The sequence below is a fragment of the Melanaphis sacchari genome, unplaced genomic scaffold (genome assembly GCF_002803265.2).
Source record: "Melanaphis sacchari strain LSU unplaced genomic scaffold, SCAv2.0 Contig28_pilon_pilon, whole genome shotgun sequence".
Lineage (NCBI taxonomy): Eukaryota > Metazoa > Arthropoda > Insecta > Hemiptera > Aphididae > Melanaphis > Melanaphis sacchari.
The window spans coordinates 729453-753904 of record NW_020271162.1 but is presented as its reverse complement, the minus strand read 5'-3'; the positions used below and the strand labels follow the sequence as shown (position 1 = coordinate 753904).

The 24452-nt window shown below is 24.9% G+C and overlaps 1 protein-coding gene across 1 annotated transcript in view; it reads right to left on the bottom strand.

The window, feature by feature from the left end:
* The window catches only part of LOC112595663 (putative fatty acyl-CoA reductase CG5065), a 33651-nt gene extending 12384 nt beyond the window's left edge, over positions 1–21267 (bottom strand). The window contains exon 1 of the mRNA XM_025340947.1: positions 21047–21267. The gene's annotated coding sequence lies outside the window, so the exon portion shown is untranslated. The remainder of the gene's footprint in view (positions 1–21046) is intronic.
* Positions 21268–24452: the final 3185 nt, after the last annotated feature.

Sequence of the window (24452 nt, the reverse complement as noted above, 5' to 3'; positions counted from 1 at the left end):
AATAAATGTGTGTATAATGAGTGAGTGTATATTATGTTATAACTTATGAAAAACGTACGTCATAACATGCAATTTAGTATGCGATCGACATAATATTATTACTTTGTTACCCAAATAACGCGCTGTCTGCATATTATACCTAAAGATTATTATATTACTTGTGTGACGGGTTTACTCAAAAGGGAAATTTAATTTTATTATAGGCAAGGTGGTTTATTATACTTTATTACATAGACGAATTTCCAAAATAAACATCAACTATATAATATTGTTTATAGAAAAACCAAATATGAACAAAATAAAAAATAATATTATTATAAGTATTTTTTATATATTATACATGTATGGTGGAAATATGATTTTAAATCCAGCTTATAAAAACACACCCGACTTAACAAGGAATTAAAAAACATTTTTATTTCAATAAGCTTTTAATACTTTAATTTTATAATGAATTCCGTTTTTATTAATCAAAACATAATAAATATTTATACACACATGCGATATTGAAAACTGTTACAAGACAATTATTAATCCATTAGACTATTCGATATTGCATGACACGTTATTGAATAAAACTTTAATAATTTTATTTTATTTTTTTGTCACAATTCACAATACAATATTTTTGTTGCAAAAGTTCCCCACGGCTTCTCATATATTAATAAATAGATTTTATTAATATATTAATATCCGAAAAAATTATCTATTGAAATTATTTTTTTATACAGTTAGACTACACATTGATTCGTATTGGCAATGCATACTGTGATTCAGAAATATTTTCCAATTTGATATTACGTTTTTTTTTTTCATATTTATTTAAAAAAATAGTTATGTTATGTTAATGTGATACCTATAAAATATATATATTCTATGCATAATTATTGTAGTACTGACATGAATGAAATATATAATATTTGATACAGGCCATAACTATTGTAAGTACCTTCATAAAAAATAAAATTTAAGATTCACCGCACGATTTAATTATTCTAGCAATAATTTATTTTTGCAATGGTTAATACATTTATTATTTAAAATAAAAGTTTATGAAATACATAGGGATACTTCACTTTAAAATTTAAATCCATCCAGCGAAATATTTTATGGAGGCAATAAGGACAGTCCTTCCCATATTTTTACAAATTATATTTTACGTTGTTATATAATTCTGCATTTAATTAATTAATAAAAAATGATAATTTTTTTTTTTTCATAATAAAATAATTTTATCACATTGCTATGTCTATACTAGTATTGATCAAGTTATTGTTGAGTTAGTGATTTACGGGGTGTGTACATGATCTTTTTAAACGTTATCTTAGTCCATTGCACAGTGAAACACGATACAAACAAACCGTATGCGCTATTCATATTAGTTATTGTGATATTGTTTTGCAATATGTACTTTGTGTTTTTTTTTTTTTTATCATATTCCAATAAATAAATGTATTTATTTTTCAAGAGGGGGGGGATTATCTTTTTTTGCCGTCGCTTTCTTCCGAGATGAATTCTCAAAGACGCCTCTGAATCTATCCTGATAAGATTAAATTACAAAAATTGAAGTAATAATATTTTGTTAACGAATTAATTCGACTAAATATGATTTTGACGAATGGAACCCGTGTCGTTTGCGTAACTCTGAAAATAGTATGAACTCGTGATAGGTAAAGCACATCAGACATTAACAAACAAAGTGAAGTACTACAGTGTCGTACAAGTGAAATATATTATGGTCGTCGAAATACAATAGAATATTATTGTATAGCAATGCAGTAAATGTTGTAGCTATAACCCATAAGACGATAATCATAAGCGCATCATTTTAATATTATAGGTGCCATAGTTCTAAATTTCGAATATCGCTAAATCAAACTGTAAACATGTTGTAAATATAGTATAGTGGCTTGTAAACAGATGCTGCGAGGCGAGTGCACGCGATTTATTTATGCGGACCATGTCTACCTATCAGCTATTTATAATGTTTAATCTCAAACACGTGTGCAACGATATTGTAATCATAATAATTATAAAACGTACCAACGTATTTAATAATAATAAAAAAAAGGTACTTTTCGTACATAAACTGAGTAATTAGGAATCGCGCGAATGATTACAAGGACGATAATATTGTTATTATAGTATAGGTACCATAATCATGTGTGATGGAATACAGAGAAAATTATCCAGTTAACCTGCCAAGTGTTCAGATGAAATAGAACGTAACAGAAAATATGACGCCACCGCACGATTATTAATGTTTTTACGACGAACCGCTAAAGGATTGCTTATAATAATAACAATAACAACAACAACAACAACAATAAAAATACAATAATAATAGAGTTGTATTAGAATTTATGCGGTTTTTGAAATTAATATTTAAGTATAAACTATTATAATTGATATATATCAACTATAGAGTAATAAATATTATAATGATATCTGTATTTACAATTGCTATGATATTAGTGATATTACACTACCACTTTCTCATATCTTACCTACACCATACAATCACATATGCACGACTTTTGAATTATATCGAAATTAAATATTATAATATTGTGTTGTCAATTTTATAAGATTTCATAAAATTTTATGTTAAGAACTCGTCGAATAGACGACCATATAAATCATAGCAATGATATTTTATTATATTTTAAGATTTATAATATTAACATATTAAATTGATAAGAAGTGTTGAACAGTATTTTCGTAACATGAATAAAATTTAGGTAGCTAGCAGAAATAATAATATGTAGCATGTATGTTATAAAATATCACTAATTTTTCGTAAATTTAAACATAAATCAAGTACCTATGTAGTAACTATTTTTACTCGAATTTTTCTCCAATAAATAATTTATAATTTTTCAAAATCATCGAGACAAATTTCTGGTGCGAATATGTTCAAGGACTTCAAAAATTAGTTTAATTACATTATAAAATATCCATAGCCAAATAAAACGACGTAACACATTGGTATCTCATTTTATGATAATATATAGCTATAATATGCATTGGCATAGAATGACGGCAATGGAAACGAATTCAACTACACACTTTACGTAGTGAGAACAAAGATATTATTTACCCATTCCTATATTTTTTTTTTTAAACTCATTGGTTAGTATGACACATTTGTTTTAAGTTTTAAGCTTGAGCTTAAATGTTATTTTCTTAATTAATTTTTTATTTGTCATTAATTAATTATTAGTGAAATAGATATCTTAAAATGTTAATCATATTTTAAATTTATTATATCGATAATAGAAATATTTGTAACATAGATTTATTATTAATAAATTATTTGAAACAAACCAGTGTATGACTTCCTCCAACAACACGTTTTTTAGATGCAATAAACAAAAAAATATTATATTTGGCTCCTCTCCCCCCAAGAAAAAAAAAAAATAAAAAAAAATACTCAGTGTTACGCAGTCACGTACTCGCGTGGGAGAAAAATCATGTAGGTACACCCATACAGTATTATCGCATTGCCTCTGAATTTGCCTGGAAGTAATTTAAGTAGAAATCTAGAAACACAAATCTAAATTTGGGAAGTGGTTTATGTACTCCGAAAAAATTAAGTCTGTTTTATGTAGAAAAAAAATTAATATAAAACGTATTATGACGTTAACAAAGTAAAATAAAATATTTACATTGTATTCTGAATATTTTCACTTTATTAATAACCAACTAATATAGAATATATTAATATATTTAAGGTAAATTCTTAATTGGGTGATTATAGGAGATGTAGGGGGCATAGCCTCACGAAATGGTATTTTGAAGATTTATAATGGAACTTCTGCCCCTCCAATATATTTGTTCCCCCTACATTTATGTATAAACTTTAATGATATAGATATTCAATAGTATTAGTTATTAGACTATCTGAATATTAGTTGTGTAAGTCGTTTAAGATGTTATATATTTAAATACGATATTATAATACGATTTTATAAACAAATCACTTACCTATGTACACTATTTTTATTTTTTATTTAATGTTATCAACTGTTAATCAGAAAATTGTCAATGATAAAATGAGTTTAGTCAAATAAAAATAATAAAGTAGTAAATATTTTAAAAAAAATCTTTGTTTTAATTACATCTAATATTATTATCATTACCGTACTCGTTCATAAGTATAGTGTTACAGTCGTCAATCATATAATTTTGCCGGATAACGGCAACCTCGATATGTCTATGACATTGCCTTGACTTAAATTTTTTTCTTACAATGATAGACATACGTTTCATTATTATTATTACTCATAAAATTAAAGGTACTCTAAGGCATTGTTAAGTATTACATAGATATTAATTTAGTGATGATTTTTAATTTTTTATCCAACTAAATTTTTTAAAGCGGTCACTTATGCATTAATTAAAAATAATATTAAATATTAAAATTATGTTTCAGTAAACGTAAGTAAAAACTTCATTCCGAAAGTATTTTTATTTTCAAAATTTTAATTTAAAATTAATAATATAAGTTATATTTATTTTAATAATTATATTCATTATTGTATTAATGATAGTATGATATAGTTCGATAGTTTTTTTTATTCTTATTCATGCTAATTACCAATGGAATTACGTAAAAAAGTGTCCAGTGAAGATAAAATTCAGCGTAATAATTTATAGTATAGAGTCAGCTAGATGTACCTATTGTTTCAATTAATATTTTCATTCAACACATCAGACTGATAAGCATGCCTTCTATATTATTAGTATTCAAGTATGTAAACAGAAATTATCAAAAGTTTCCAAAATAAACTCACTGACCAATAGCAAGATCAGAATATCTTGTTCAAGATTATGCAATTCACGCACCAATGGACTTAAGTAAAATGATCAACCGGTATATTAACAATTTTTTGTATAAGTATGAACACATGACGTTATATTTTCAATTTCACAAAAATGTGAAAAATCAAATTTTTCAACACAAATATTGATAATATTAATGTATTAGTTAATATATTCGTATTACTTTATATTATAATGCCATTGCAATTATTTTATTAAAATATTCTATATGACTATATTTCTGTATGATTACATATCATTCAAACTTCAGTGTATATTTTTTGAAACTAGGAAAAATATTTAATATTTCTATAACATTAAATAAAATTTGTATTAAAAATAAAAATCAACAAATTTTATTAAACTATTGAAATATTTTACAGTTTTATATTTCATGAGATTTTAAAGATTCTTAACAGATCAAGAAATCGAAATCGTTCAATGAATAATTTCGGTTTTATTTCATATAGTAATTCATAAGTATGATATTGCCGAAAACCACTTTTGTATGTTAAGCGATTTCACTAAGCACTTCTATGTCTGTATATGTCATCTCATTAATTCAAACGCAATATTAGTATTGAATACCTACAGACTATTGATTCTTTGAAAATTTCACGTTTTAAAAAAATATTGTGAAGATCAATGAAATGACAATGAACAGTATAATATTCATACAAGCTCAGTTCAGACTAAGCCTTGACCATTTTTAGACAAACCACATAATAATTAGGTAACAATTTATCACTGCTTTCAAGTTTAAAAACAACCGGAGACACCAACCTAGCCCAACTGTAGTGTCTAGATATCATACTTTATATAATATCGTCTACACTCGGCATGACAAAATGTGATCATTTTCGTTTATAAAGTGTTAGATAATATTTTCTGCATTTCATGCCACATTTAAAATGATGTCGTTACCACAATGAGTATAACATTTGTTCGTTCTAGATAAATGAAAAGCTTTTAAAAACAATGTTACTGAAATACAAGACATTTTTTGAGTAAGACGTACTACGAATCTAACAAATATTATGAGTAAGTAAGTTTGTGTTGTTTGTATATTATTATTCTTCAGTATAATAGTTGGGTATAAAAATTAAAGCTGTAGAATGATTTCGATTGTAATGGCACATGAATGTATAAAACGAAAAAAATACGTCTTACTAGAGTTTAGTGATTACTTTCTCCGTCAATAAGTACACGATAACTCTAAATTATTATAACCGCATATTATTATTTGTTATTTTAGAAAAATAATAATTTCAGAACTGCGAAATGATAATGTATTTTATCATTTCACCGTCTTCAACAAATATTAACTACAAAAATCAATAACTGCTGTATACGACGGTGATTTTTCTCAATCCGCATAGCAATAAAACTTCGATGCCCAAAATTAGGGGGTCAAATAACGTACTTTCGCCTTCGTGTACAATTATTTCATTGTAAGACAATAATCATACTTAGGACGAAGATCGCAGCCACTAATCCCAACAACCGCATATCAATACCGCGATTTTAGTCGAGCTTTTTTGTCTTTTAAGCTTATAGTTAAAAAATTACAATAAATTATTATAAGCTTAATTTTTAAACTTATTTGTTTTATGTTAATATTAGCTTAATAAATAATGAGTCACTCTCAATCGAGTCCAGGTTACGTTAGATAATAAATTATTAAATAATGCAATGATTTATTGATAATACATAATAGGAAATTAAAAATTAAATTCCAAAATGTGCTTTTTGTTGTTGCCAAAATCCTTGCCTTCGTCTATTTTATACCACTATACCGGGCGTATAACTATTTCGGAGGAACTAAAAAAAAAAAAAAAAAAAAGTCTACGAAAATAAAACGGACCTAATCGTCGCCGCGCCGCCTAATAACGAGTTTTGACAAAGAGAAATTGCATTTTTTGTACAAGGCGCCGCCGCTGCCACTCCACTGACCATAGCTTCATATAATAATATTATATTATACGTACGCGTATTATGTCGTATATCGTATCCACACACGTATTATTTTGTGCAATCAAATACACGCGCGGGCGCGCGCGCATTATGGCACCAGCTATTCCGTTTATGGTGACGTAACAACGTTGTACGCAGGTACAGGTGTCGTTGATCAAAATATCCACAATTTATAATTATTAAACATAACGTTCAATCGATAACAGAAATGTGTATCGGACACAAGTTTTGGCATAAAATCAATACAGATCTACTCGCACGTCTGATAATACAATATACCAGCGTTTCTCAAACTGTGGGTCGCGACCCCCTGGGGGATCGCTAGTCAATTTTTGAGGGGTCGCGAGAAGTAGTATTATATTATTATTATAAGTATATTATTAAAATTATTATTATTAAAAGTATATTATTACGATTATTGTTAATATAAAGTAGTAAAGTAAGTAATAAAAAAATTTGTTTTTTGAAATTACTTTTTTGATTTTGTAAACGTAAAACTATGGGGGTCGCGGTCATAAAAAGATTGAGAACCACTGCAATATACGTAATATGATACAATTGAGCTAAAATTTATTGACGTTCTATCCGCTGTATATTAAATCGTGATTTTGTGCTCTGTGCCTGGTCGTATTATTATTATTGTATTATAATAAAATAATAATTTTAAATTTCAATTAAGATTGAATAAAAGTTACGTTTAAACGGCGACGCACAGTCCGCGGCGGACGCCGTATAATGTTATACGCTGCTCACTCGATATGCAATATCATCATAGACTGTCGCAGTGGCTCTCAACCTTTTTATGCTCGCGGCGCATTTCTTATAACTACACAGCTTGACGGAACACTATGTAAAAAAAGACATTTTTATTTTAATTATTATTTTTTATTATTAATATATTTAATACTTAAAAATTATTATCTAAAACACTATACGGATATACGTATTACGGTCGCGGCAAACTTACAGCCAGTTCGCGACACACTCGTGTGCCGCGGAACATCGGTTGAGAGACATTGCTCTATCGTAATGCACCCAACAGCGTATCGCATATATAAATATATTATATATTTGTGTGCATATATATATAAATATAACCCAAACCATATGACGTGTAATAATGATATGTAAGTATGTATATGCGCCCGGTCGATCGACAAGTGTGGTAAAAATTTCTATAAGATAAAAAAAAAAAAAACGAAACCAATTCTGGTTTGTTCACCATATGCCGGATACTACTAACGTATGCGCCAGCACGGTGGTGTACAATTTTTTTTTTTGAAAAAGTTACACTCCGTCCTCGGGCGTTTTTTGTTACGGATTTAATAATTGATATTATTATTATTATTATTATTATTATTATTATTATTATTATTATTACTATTTTTATATGACTCGCAGATGTTAGAATAGGTAGATTATAATATGAAATAAGCCAATTTTCTTTTTTTGACGAATTTAATCTTTAATCATAATTATAATTTTAAATTTTTATTATTTACACATTTATTTTATACGATAGATAATTTATAATATTAATTTAGTTTTATAAACTCATTTTTCGAAGACTTAAATTTCAAATAAATTGATGTATTGCCAAAACAAATTAAATATTTATACGCAAAAGTATTTTTAATTTCCATAGTCAATTTTTATAGTTATTAGTTATCATTTTCCAAGAACTATAAAGGTTAAATTGGTGTTAAAGGATAGACCTAAATTAGTTGATTTATAATTTAAATAAATAAAAAATTGTATATACTAAATTAAGGATTATATTATATTTTATATGTTAAACCTCTAAATCTATTGTTTTCACTTTCAAATATACCTCATATATAAAAAGTATTTATAATTCTCTATTTTTTTTTTTTTTCATAAATAACACAATTATTTGATGTTATTGAAAGGACTGAAGAAAGTCATAATTGTCGAACAAAGTGAAAACAATTTTTGAAATACATTTTTAGAATACAATAAAATGTAGGTGGTTAGCACAAAATACCCGGTATCCAAAACATTATTGTACTACTATTGGTTTTTTAAACTACCCAATTGAGTTTTACTAAAAGAAAATAATATATAATAATTACACTAACTGATGTATAACAGTTGCGTATTGGTTAATTTTTATAATAATATTAGCTAACCCGGCAAACGTTGTTCTGTCATATAAATTTGCAATTGATAGTAATATTTGTTGTTTAATTTGCTATTGGCTGCATATCGATATAAAATAAATTGAAAGAACTTATACCATACACGTATATTTGTACTGTCATTTACCTTTATCACAGATCTGTAATATATTAGTCTGTACATAACCCAACTGTCCAAATACTATTTGTATTTATTTATCTCAGAAATCGACAAAATTGAAAATGATTAACGTCAAATTTGTCATAAACATTTTAATTTTATGTTGGTCTATATGAACCCAGATTAACCTGATAGCCTAAAACCGACTAAAACTGTGACAAAAGTCACACAGTCATTTTAAATTTCGTATCCAAAATAATAAGAAAATAAAATAACATTAAAATATTTCAATATCATTAAATATCATAAAAAATTAAATAAAAAAATAAAAACAACAACAATTATTAAATATTATGTTATAAATCTTGATTATATTTAAGCTACATAATGTAACTAAAATATATTTTAGATTAATTTTAATAAACACGTTTAACATGTAGAAGAACGGTCATAAGTCGTTCCTGTTAAGTGTTTTAATAAATAAACCTTTAATCACGTTTTGATCAAAACACTATATTTTATTTGTGTCTGACACAAACTAAGGTTGATTTATTTGTTATTGAATTATATTTTATACCACTTTATTGAATTGCATTATCTATACCGTAAATTATGTTTCAATTTAAATAATAATAATTAGAATGTCTAATATTGAAGAGTAAAATAATAAAAATACATTAAACGAAGTGAAACTAGATATTTTAAATTTGTGAAATTATGCTTTAGTATAATATCATCGCATTATAATGTTAGTGTATAATGGTCGACAGATTAACTATCTACGTATACAGTATAAGAGCTACTAGAAGTTTCAATATTTTATTATTATTATTATTATTATTATTTTTTTTAATAAAATTAGTTTAACACGTGTGAGTGTTAATTTACTTCTCCCTTCACAAACAAGATCAATTTATTTGAAAATTATATAATAATTTCTCAAATAATTTATTAATAAATTGATCTGGATGTCCATTTGACACTGGAAAAAAATCATCGACACTCGACCGTTTAAGAAAAATTAAGATAAAAATACTAAGATTGTTGAACTAAAGAATTTCAGGATATCTACTGTAGTTGTATAATTTTTACTTTTAAGACTTTAAATAACTAATACACATCGCGTAGTATTAAATGATGTGCTAAGAAGACGTATGGTAAATGATAATTTAATTACACGTTTATTAACTACATATAGTAAGTATAGAGTTGGGTACTTAAAATGATAGGTAGCTATACCAGTCATAAACCAAATATAATAATTAAATAACTTTTCTACGAACACCCGTTCGCATGCGTACGCATAGTATAGCAATATTAATATTATTATGTCTGTTGATCCTTCCTTAAACAATATTTAGCCCACACAGAATATATTGTAAAATTTAATAAATGTACAACACAATGTTTTCTGTACTTCTGTAATATAGAACATGGACAACCATATAATTCTTTTGAATAAATAAACGAAGTGAATAATTTGACGTATGTGTGATTTTTATGTTTTTGTATCACATTTATACCACAGGGAATAAATACATTTATTTTAATCTTATATTAATATATTATATCGTCAAACAGTCCGTTATAAAAAAAATGTGTTCTTAAATAAGTTATACAATTTTTCTAAATATATTTGGGCAACTCTAGTACAAAACATAGTTAGTAGATTGTAATTAATACTTGATGAAGACAATATTATAATTTAGTTTTAATCGAACAAATAAATTAGGTAAAATTTGTTATTCTTAATGAGTCCTAATAAGTATTCATGCCATAACAGTGATATATATATACTCATATGAAATAGCTTACTGGTTATCAAAAAAAAAAAAAAAAAACATAAATAAAAAATTTAATGATACAATAAATCTTGTCAATTTAATTTAATGCAATTGTAGAGTGAGTATTTATTGTTAATTTAATTATGTTAGTAAAATACAAGTGAAATATTTTAATCTTAGTCTATGTATTACTTTCCTTATCTATTTTTAATACATTTTTATTGTAGCGTTATAAACAATAGATGAAATAATTTTATCTAATAAATATTAAATTAATAAAATTAAATGTTATTCAGGATAAATATAATAGTAATAATAATATTTACTTTTTAGAACTATGTACTGTACTAATATTAATATCCATAATCCATAACGTATTTGTAAGCTACTTACAACAAATATATATATTAATTATGTTATTTTCGAAACTTTGATAATTATTTTTTAAATTATTAGTGCAATTTTCAACATTTAAAATTATTTTGTTATTTCATTGATTAGAATACGATATTTTTCAATAGACTTAAGGTTTATTGTTTTGGCATAATATTACAAAATAAAATAAATACATTTAGAATTCCAAAACAAATTTTAAACGAATTTAGTCAATATATAATTAATTTAGCATTATAATTGTTACAAGATATACCTATACAACTACATACGAACCTAATAAATAATATGAAAATATTTTTAGATACATTCTAGATACTTAATTTATTTTTCTCGGAAACCATAGTTAAAAAAAAGTTTACTAGATGTGATTAAGTTAATATTTTTAATTAAATCTAAGTTTCTTGTAATACTTTCCACATTATAATATGTTATAGCCATCCGTTCACGCATTGTAAACAAAAAATGTACATGTAACAAATTTCATCAGATATGTGTAAAATAATGTATGTTAACATCTCTCTCAAGTAGAGTTTAGAGATTAACAAACAATAACGATTTCGATTTAAAATATAATAGTTAATTAATTCAACTAAAATCCATTAATAATGTAAAAAATAAATTAACGTATTAATTAGTTTTTATCTGATATTCATCTACATTGATATTTTGAATACTTGTGTGCAATATACGCCTGGAAATTATATAACGATTAAATGAAAAAACAAATTTATAAAAAATGTTTATTTATAGAATATATTATTATAGAGTCATCATTTATAAACGAAAACTTGTACATTTGGATCTTTCGAACGTATTAACAAATGAGTAATAAATTATTCTGAAAAATAAAGATCAACAAAAACCTTCAACTACAATGATATACCAAATAAAAAATAAAATTAATAATAAACAATTATATCATCGTATATTTCCGTGGATCACTTCAAAACTAGACTCTGAATAGTCGAAAAAGCTGTTCTTGCATAACTCCAACAAAATCAAAAGTTTGTAGAAATATTTCATATTTATAGACAAATAATTAAAATAATAGCTGAATACAATATTATTCGTTCATTACCCTCTACATATTTATATAAATTTGTTTTTATTGTATTTTTTAGTTGTTGTTGACATTGATATTGCACATATAATATTATAAATGCAATATGGTACCTTGTATTTTGTTTTTGACTTATCGAATTGTTTAGAATGCAGCTTTATCTCATTCAAATGATCAATCGAATAAACTGCAGTGGCGCACACACGTCCAATGTTTTAAATTTATTATATTTTATTAAAATTAAAATTTTTATGTAAGAAACATATCAAACAAATATAGGTGCCTACGAGATTAAATTGTGTCATATGTATATGTTTTATACATTTTATTTTTTTTTAGTTAATTTTCCATCAGGTCGATTGTTTTACATATTATATTTACTTTTTTCTACTTATATCTATTATTTGTATCCTATTTAATTGACAATCTTACATTAAGAATACAAAAAAAAAAAAAAACGCATATTGAGTACCCACCGGATATAAGTTATATTATTCTTAATAACCCCTTCTCGAACTTGTCTTCGGTCAGTGTGATAATAACTTATTTTTCGTATAGCTATTGATGACCCAGAATATAATAATAGAAAATAAACATTTGAGCACATTATTATATAGTGTTATCGAGACACTCAGTAATTACAACATTGTGTGACGACTGACGAGTGATGTATGACGTGATTGCAAGGACCCGCAGTGTACCATTAATTAGTGCGTGTATACAATTAGGTATTTTTATTGGACCGCACAGTACGCATATTATTATAAACTACCTATGTTCGTGCTTTTTTTTTTTATTATCATTATTATATGTTAAAAATCAACAATGGTTTGATTCACAATATTTTGAAATATATTTATTTTATTTTATTTCCGTTTTAAAAATACACATAATATGCTTATGCTATTATTAATGAACTTTTCCTTTTCATTATTATTTTTATTTTTTACGATTGATTGTACAAGTTAGTGTTGTATGCCTATGCTGTGCGTACCAAAAAAAAATAGCGATCAACTGTTTTTGTTGTAAACTTAAACTTATAATATTGGCCGATAATATAAAATAAGCACAACATAATTTAATTTGAAAATAATAAATAATACGTCTACTTATCATGAATAATTCTTTGAAAATTAATTTTAAAATATATTTTAACATTAAGACAAACAATTTCTTTTTTGTATTGGAATTTTGAAACGACGTTTCAATAAAGTTTATACAACCAAGACTATGGCACGTATAGTTAAGTCCCTATGTAGATGACCACAGTTAGTTTTATAAAAATTTTAAAAATTCTAATGTAAATCGTACGTTAGCTTTGGGAAAAATAAAAAGGCGATGTATAATCCTTAAATATATAGTGTTTTAAAAAAAATTTGGAATAAATTATAATATTATGGAGAAAAATATTGATCATAACCACTAACCTATTAGGAACGAAATACTACAATAGCAATATGTTACCATAATGGCCAAACATAAAGCAACAGAAGATATCTGCGCACTAGGCTAAATACGATGTTTGTAGTGCAGTAAATAACGTACCTGGCGCACAAGATCTTCAAGTGATATTCGATATGTTTAAAAAGAATATGTACATAATCAGAAGAAAGTCAATGCCTACACTACCAAAATCTAACGACGAACTACATGAGATATTAGAAAGTATGGAAATAGTTAGAAATAGAATTTTTTTTATCAATTAATGATAAACAAGAAAAAATTATTTTTAGCTGTACAGTTAAAATACGTTATAGTGATTATTATGATAATATTTATTTATCAATTTATGTATAGTAATGGTTTGATGAAAACATTATTGTTTGTACGTATTCTTATAATCAAATTATTTTAATTTCATTGGCTAAGTAAACTATATGTAATAAAATTGTACCTACTAATATATTGTTTCTGATGTCTTAATTTTTTTTTTTGTCTATTAGAATTGTAAAAATAATTTTATTCCACCATTACCTATACATTTCTTTGGTTGACTTTCCTAAAATATGATAAAAATAATAAAAAAATTCGTACGTAAGTACTATACCTATAATTATATGGTATTATTGAAAAAATCAGTTAAGATTTCGATTATCGTATTGTATGATTTATTATACATAATAATATTTCCAACGAGTAATGTATGACGTAATCACTGTAATGTTTGGACGAAGAGCTTTCCTTATTTTAGATAAAAAAAATTATATTTTTTATCATTAATATTATTGTTTTTGTTATTTAAAAATATAAATAAATATTGTACAACACTATATCATGAGTAAATAATTTTTAAATATCACACTCAACACTCTACGTAGTGATATATTATAAATTGATAGTAGTATAATTTATTAATTTTTTTTTTTTCATCACGACTAATGATGAATAATATCATAGTAATATTCACAATATTAAAACATTCAATTAACGTACTATTAATAGATTAAAAACATACTTTAAGAATAAATTCAATTCATTATATATATTTGTATACCTATAGTATAGTAAGTAAATAGTAATATAGTATCATTCTACGTTAATGATTTCACACGACAATCGATTTATTTGAGAAATGTTTGATAAACTGTATAATTTAATATATATATATTATACATATATATAATGTACTACAAATATTTTCAAACATACATTTATGTGTTATATTTAAATTTTAATTCTAATTTATCTGATTATTTGAATTTTTTTTAAAGCGAAAACCTTAATAGATGTAATATTTAGCTATCTATACAATATAGGAAATTTTCAATTAATAAACTAATTTATGCCATAAAAAATTATCCTGACTCTAAAATATCTCTTTAACTAAATATTCAGGTATTGAATTAACTAATTAAATAGAAAAAGATGTAACAGTAATTATCATAATAATTATTTGATGAGGTTATGTAAACATAACAGTATGCAACAATACAAGAGTTTGTTTTAACAGATTTGTGCATAATTATTTTGAACTCACAACAGCTCGCAGTTAAATATAATTTTTTTCGTAACATCAATAATTAAACCTGCCGAAATCCGTTCTTTTATCCTGACAGTAATCTGGATCATTAAGAATAATATTGATATTTTATTATTCAATTATTTATGTGTATTATTCATTATTCATTATTTATTTTTATTTTATTTTTTTTTTAAACACTAGAATTCATTCAAAATTCACGATTTAATATTTAACAATATTTTATATACGTTTACGGGAATATTTTATCGATTTAAGTATAGTATTAACTGTATACGGTTCTAAAGAGATAGAGGTGGCAAATCTAGATTTTAAAATATATTTTTGTATTAATTTTAAATAACATTTTTTCCAACAAATATTAGTAAAATAAGTAAATGCATAAACGTGGAATAGTTACGATTTTATAAATGAATACAATTTAGTTAAACAGTTCCATAATAATGATTAGATATATTATATAATTATTGATAACTACTTAGTTCATTGCGTGTGTAAGAAATAATGACATGATTGAATGTTTCACATATAAAAAACACAAACAATTACGATGACACGAGCTTATTTTACGAAATCACTAAAAAGTAATCATAACCAAGTACTAATTATACTACTAATCGTTTTAAGCACAAAACCTGATTTGATTAATGCTTGTGCTAATTCTTACCTAAATTTTTAATATGTTAAAATAGTTATTTTTATATTAATTATAAGTATGATATTATTTCTAATTTTTTTCTGTTAATAAATTATAAATTTATAAATGATATAATATTATGCTTATGTTTAGTTCACTGGATATCGGATGATTGTTTTTTAAACAGAACAATTTATTGCAACCGTCAATATACACCATCAAGCAATAATTCAATCCTGAACCACAATTCTTTTCAAGCTCATAGAATGTATAGAATCCAATTATGGGGTTCTGCCAAATAACCCAATTAAATTAAATTAAACATTCTTGTCAAAATCCCTTCGTCTAATCACGAACCATAGTACCATCATTTCGATCTCTATAAGCGAGCAATAGTAAAAGTTTATACTACTATAGTTTATGGATCTAAGCTATCGCTATACTACTATTCTCACTCGCTTGTTTCTGTTAATTTTTTTTCGAAATTTTTATTGATAAGATAATTTAATGATATTTTTAACAATATTGGATTACCTATATATAATCTATATATAAATAGATATATGAAAATTCATTTTAATTTGTAACAATAAATAATGATACGAGTATTATAATTTAATCAAAAAAAAAAAAAAATTGTATTGATTATTACGAATATATTGAACATTAATCAAAGTGTATTTTTGGAGAGAGGAATATGTTCAAATCAATAGATTTATTTTACATTTTATTATATAAATCGTTTTTTGGTATAATATATTTATTTGTGTTTGAAATCGTAATTTATTTTACTTAAATAACCCAATTTCAAATTGGATTTATTTGTTTGTTTAAACTCATGTAAAAAATAATAACTATGAAATACTTTTTTCTTAAAGAAAACACTTAAGCATCAAAAAACAATTATAAATAATCAATTATGTTCTAGACAATTTTTACATAAATGATTTATACTGGACCGGTTACAAATGAAAAACTGTACCTATTTAACAACCATCAGATACAATAATCCTTAAAAAGTTAATGGAGAATATTAATAATTATTAATATGTGACAGATTTGATCATTTATTCTTACACATGAACTTTCTATACAGATAACTTATAAGAACCCCAACAAATAGTAAGTGCATATACCTATTATTCATTATTCTATGTATTAAAATTATACGACAACACGTACCTGATTTTAATTTAACAGTGAAATCATGTGTTTAATAATAAATAACGTAATAACCAACAAAAAAATATTATATTTTATATATGAAAACCAAATTATCTAAATGCTAAAAATATAGTAATTACCGATTTTCTACTTGTATTTTAAATTTTATACATAGCAATAACTAATATAGTATATGTATTATGCGTTTACAATGACAACGAATATTTTCTTTTCATTTTTTAATAAACCTTATAAGTAATTTCTGGAAAAAAATTGGGTTTTGTTTGTAGTAAACTTTCAGAAATATCAAAAGATGGAAATCCCAGTACCTTCTTAGAAAAATTATCGGGAGAAACTAAAAGAAAAAATACTGAAAACCAAATATAATCAATTTTGTTTTTACTGTGATTCACTACACACTATGTAAAATATTTAAAAAAAATGTTCATGAATAAAATATAACTTTATAATATGTTATAAACTATTGTTGGCTAATAAACCGTGTATTTAAAGCCTTAATAAAATAAAAATAATTAATAAACTTACAACTCAAATAAAGCTTTTTAAATATGAAATTGTTTACAAAATATAAAACTATATAAATTAATATATGTATTATTTTTTTATTTATGAAAATTTTAACATAACATTCAGAAATTAAATATAATATTTTTCAGAAATATTTACTTCTGAAATAAAAAATAATAAAATTGTAATATGCATCAGTTTTTAAAGCTCAATTATTAACAACATTCTATGTTCAAACTTAAATAGCGATTATTATTCAGTTGTAGCATTTAATATGATATAATTAATCTTAGAGATCCGAAACATTCTACTATAACTTAAACTATCATATTTTATACTCAATAACATCATTATATCGATGTCTAAATTAATTTTATGCTATTTATATCATGAACCTATTCACGTCATTTTACAAATACGTCGGTCTTATGAATTAATAATAACGAGAATATAATATTATATTATTTATAGTACATATTACTATTGATTATAGAATATACTATAATATCATATGTATATAATTATCATATTCTATAATCAATGATATTACCTATAATATTAGAATAAATTATATTATTCGATGTTTTTGTTAAAATTTAATTCAACCTACTAAATTTTATCTTTTTTTTTTTACTATTAAAAACATTTATTATTAATATAATGAATATGAATAAATTTAAATATCTTTAAGTATTTCTTAGAAATAAAGTCTAAAATAATTTTTTGCTTACAATATCTTATATAATTGAATTAAATTTAACAAATTTATTACAGTAGACTACTCAATGATTAAATTATTAGGTACAGTGGTAGTCAAATGGAAGAAGATAAAGGTGATTTATTTTACTATTACACTTATTTTCAATTATTTATAACTATACATATTGTAAGTAATAATAATAATGTAATTTTTTTTTTAATTATTCATATTTTTTTAGTATTATTTTTATTATTTTTCCGATAAAAAAGAAAATAAACGATGTTTTATGATCTTAATTTTCAGTGGTCTTTTATAATATTGACAGACAGATGTTTAGCAACAAACGTATTGCAAATTAATGTAATTACTAAATTCAGAATTTTTGTATTTCATTAAAGTTATTTTTATTTTAATGTTCAAAACAAATTTACTTTCATTGTAGATTGTTATTTGTATTATTAATTACTAAGCGCGTTGTCTATTTATCTAAAAAATCAACATTATCTTCCATCATATTATAAAATCACTTATTAGGTATTTTATACTGATTAGATACGTTTGAAATCTTCAGTATAATTGAGCGAATTCTATCGTTTTTTTGTTATATTTGTATAAAAGAGTATATTTTAAGCTTTGAAACTTTATTTTTACCTTTCTCGATATTTATAATCTTTACTTTCCATCATTACTTCAATAATGTGATAAATTATAATGTATATTTGTATAGTAGGTAAATATTAAATACCTTTTAAGCTTTGTTATTAATATGATCAAAGTTACCAAAGTTAAAATTTTCATATAACCACACTTGATATTTTTCATAAAATTTAAAATAAATTATAGGTTTAGTATAATTTAATGTACCTATAAATGCAACAATTTCATAAATAAATGGCTTTATCGAGAAATAAGAAAAATCACGATTGTGAATTACGAAATTTAAACTTGCATTATTATATCATATAATAATATGTTAATACACAGATTTTAAAAACGCCTTGAAAACAATTTAAAATTAAACTAAGAACTTTTAAGTATAAATAAAATATTAATATTAATTATCTGAGGTAAACATTTATAAAATTAAAAACTTAAAAATAAAATCCGGGCATTCAATCATACAAAATTGTATAGATGATATACTTGGGTCTTACTATTCTTTAATACATTTTTTTTTTGTCTTTCCATTTTATTAAAATTGTTAATAAATCTCGAAAAATCAAAATGAATTGGCCGATTACTTATAATGATACGTAAGTATTATGTCAAATCTATTAAATATGACTTATTAGTTGATTTTTTTTTTTTTTTGTTTTGTTAAAATAAATTTCATTTTGTATATTTTTTTTTAACTAAAATGAATATAAAAGATTATATTGTATTGGTTATTATATTTTTTCATTATAAAAATATGGTAAACATATTTTGTTTGGTGTACCTACTTGACCTAAAAACATCTTCCCTGATGCATATGATTAAAGCCTAAAGGTAATATTTATCAGTAATATGATATTGTAAAGTTATTAGTGTTATTACATAGTACTCGAGTAGAGTCTTTCACAATAAAACTAACATTGACACAACTAGATTGATTAGAGAGGAGGACTAAGTCTGAGAATCCCACTCAATCGTTCGATTTTCATGCATGAATCACTGAGTACCAATAGTACCTATACGTAGGACATAAATAGCACAAGTAAATATTTTTTATTAATTTTAATGAATAGTTCTGTGTAGCTTATGTTTTTAATTTATTCTATAACTAATAGGTATAATATAGTGTATAACAGTTGTCGGTTTATTTTGATAACTACTTATATCTGCTTACAATCTCGACTTTCTTATTTTAGTTAATTAAAAAACAATGTCAACACTGGTACAATATAATACATTTCATCTAAATTTAAAAATAAATTTAATTTTATAATAGTATGAAATAATATAGGAGATGAATAAAATTGATTACATTACTTTTTCACCGTCAGGAGCTCACTGTTTATAATTATAGCGACTAATCATTATATCAGTTAAGTCGTGTGAAAGAAAAACGATTAATATCTGACGGAGTGTTAGATTTACTAACACTAAATGTACGTAATTGAATTCGACAAGATATGCATGTTTCGTACATATTATAGTCTTATTCACGCGGGTGACGTTAACGCCAGAGATTTATCATTGTTTTTGTTTTAATGTGGTTAAAATTCCTTGTATCTTAGATAATACACTTGATGGAAGTGAGAAGAAAAAGACAAAAAAACACATTCGCACCTCACCAACATGCCCGAACGAGCAGTAAAAGAGATTATATAAAATACAATAAATAATATTCATGACGAAAATCCATGATAGTATTTATACCTATATATAAATGTGTGTGTGTGTGTGTGTGTGTGTGTGTGCGTGCGTGTGATTACCAACTATAGTGCAAGATAATCGATTTTGGTTTATATTCCAAACATATTTCTCTAAGTCAATAAATTACTAATAATATAATAATAATATGGTAACCGTTAAAATAGTTAATGTTAAACTGTACACGCTATAACACAACAACAAAAAATCATCAATTATTTATAACAATGATATTATCATATAGTTTTTTTTTTTTTTTTTTTAACGAAACCGATGTTTTTGTCTGTCGCGAATACGATCGTGACGCTTATTATAATCGTTATAGGTAAATCGCGTGTATAATACACTGCCGAAAACAAATAAAATACATGTGATTTTTACTCACCCGGAGTATTGACCGTCGGACAACTTCTCAAAATCGATCAAATTTGCGACTACGACGACAAGACGTGTGCGTTTAATCGAGTTGTGAACAACGCGTGAGTGCCGTGCCGTTTGCGCCTCAGAGCGGTCCGAGGATGACGACGACAGCCTGTTACCGACCCCTTCCGCCGTGTTACCGACCTGAAACCACGTTCACTTTCTTCTGTTTAATCGCGGTCCACCGATGCAAGCAGCAACAGCAGCCGCGTGTGGTGTAACAAGTCCGTCGACAAACCGGGGGAAACCACCGCGCGCCATGTGTCTGCTGCAGGTGCCGTTTATTCGTCTCCTAACAGGCACGCGTGTCCGGCAGCGTCGAAAGCTTGACACGGAGCGAGTGTGTGTGTGTGAGAGAGAGAGAAAGAGAGAGTCACGCGTGTGTGTAAGAAAGAGATAGAGTGAGAAAGAGAGAAGGTCGAACAAGATAAAACGCGTTTCGTGTTCGTTTTTATTTTTTATTTTTACGTAACTCTATTCACTGTCTTTTCGATTCTAGTCCCGTTTCAAGACGACGCTTTCGGATAACCCCACCACACGTTTACGCACGCCGGACGGTGGAAACAAGTCTATACAAATTCCAAATGTTACTTAATGTATTTTTATTTCTTTATTTTTTTTTTTTTTTTCAATCAGCAGGTATAGAATAAAGGAGGACATTTTTAACATCTCTGTTTATTTGAAACATCATTATACTGTTTGTGAATTTCTATTAGTTAAAGTGAAACCTCTCTATAGCGAAAACCATTGGGGATTTTAAAATGTGTCCATTAAGAGGAGCCCGCTACTTATAAGGGATGTATAATGATTAAAATGTGACCATAAACAAATATTTTACTGTACACTTACGTATGACGTTTATAAATGTATAATATTATGTTTTCCATTAAATGATAAGAACGTCAAATCTCTAGCATTGATATTTTAAATTAAGAGCTAGTTAGTGATGAATGTATTGATTTTACTATGATGTGTGTTTTATTTTTTTGTCTTTATACACGTTAAAATGCTTCAATTTTCACTCTAAGGATGGTTTTATATAGTAAATTAGTTTGCACTTTGAAAAGCTCAAAATTCTTAGTACTTTTTTTATAATCGGGAAAAACAAACAAAAAATTAAAGAAAAAAGAAAATTTTTAAACAAATCCAATATTATCATTAAAATCATTATTTTGTGACCATGATTACAAAAATTTAGAGACTAGACTTCACTAGAATCATTTTTTCATCGTATACAATTGGTTATCATTGAATAATTCAAGTTTAACAAATTATATTATAAATTTTAATAATAATTTATTAAATAACGAAATCCGCTCGACACCTAATGTATAATAAAACGGTACCATTTGCCTACCTTTTTTTTTAAATTAGATATACTTAACATAATAATTAAAACTGACCTAAATTTAGGAATTTTAAAAATATATTTTTTAAGTACAACACACTCTAAAACATAATATAACTAGTATGTAAAAATCGGTTCACATTATGTTTCCGAAAAAATTATAATGACAGACGCAAAAAAATAAATATTAAAAGTTTCATACCTCTAAATCCTACATTCTTCACTTTTACTAAAAATAACAGAAAATCCTAAAAAATATTTACTTTAATTATTATTTATCACAATTTCGAGCATACGAATAGAGTAAGCGATCTGTCCACTCCAATTACCAATGTAAGTCAAGAACGGTTGAGCTAAGTGAGATATTTTTAGAAAAATAATAAAAAATATAAATAATTATAATAATTATACACAACGTTGTGAAAACGTTATAGGGTCAAGAGACCATATTATATTGACTTTTATTCTTAAGTCATAATATGTTGATAGAATAGTTGTATTTTCCATCTCTTCCAGGTGAAACTTTTACCAGAAGATTACGTGTGCCTTCTTCAATATTGTAATACTATGTTTGGGTATTTTAAAATAGCACCGTCCTTTGCTGCAACGCGCGATTCAGTCACAACTCACAATTATTTACACAAATTTCCGTTAGATATTATATTATTTATATTATTATTATTATTATTATTATTATAAGTACATTTTCAATGCGTAGTCCACCGAATCGTGTTGAACGATGATAAACTCAGATTTCGAAATCTACTGATACAAAACAAATTTTAAGCATGCGTTTACCACGAGTTTATGTATAGAATACAAATATTAATCAAAATATACGGCCATATTACGCGTGATTTTATATTTATCCATAAAGATTGGACTTTTAACGCATTTTAAACCTTCAATTAAGATTTAAGATTTATTATATCTCATTTGTATGCATCGATGTTAAGTATGTCTGTATGTACCATATTGTACAGTGAATAATTGTAAGTAATTCAATCAATATATTCGCATTAAATTATTGTAAATTACTTTATTATAAATACCAAGTTCACCAAATTACAACCAATGTATAGGCTATAAATATATATAAGTTGTAATTTAATTGAATCACTTAAATTTTAATTTTAATTTCTAAGTTAAACAATTATGTATTAGTTTTGAAGTGGTTAAAAATGTTTATAATTTTTAATTTTATTACGTAAGGATTTAAATTTAATACATAACTATAGCTGTTTTTACTAGAGTTAGAATAACAGACAAAAAAAATTTTAAAAATACGTAAATAAGTAGATATAATAAGAGTGCAAAATATTTTTTTTTATAGATATTTTTAATTTAAATTTAAAAACTGATGAAATTGAATATTTATTTTTTAATTTTTTAATTTTTTTTTATACAAATCCTAAGGCCTTATTTTACATCATTAAGGGTCTATTATTACTTTCTACAAGGTACACACAATAAATGTTTAAAAATATTAAACTAACTTTAAGCTATTTATTATATTTTATAGTTTATGCCATAAAAGATAAACCTATTGACGTCGATTTTCGATACGCTAGTATTAACTTATAAATTAATAACATCAATTTATGGTAAAGTAATAAAGTAATATTATTACTTTTTTAATAATATGCATTATATTATTGGAAAAATTTAGTACAACCTTTCAAATTACAAATAGAAAAATAAATTACCTATAGAAGTATAAACAAATTACATAATATCCTTACTCCTTATAATTAAAGATTAGCACACGTCTCTACTTAAATCACTCAAGAGCATTTTTATGTGTAATTATTTAATGTATTCAAATTAACACATTCATTAAAGTGAATTATTCAATCTCAATAATGATAAGATACACAGATACACTCAAAATGTACTATGCAATAGTGTGACTCTCTAATTGATTTAAATGTAAATTTTCAAAATAACATTCAACTTACTGTTTTTTCCGATATTAAAGTATCTATTGGTATTTTGAGCACAATTTATTAAGATCCAGATAAAA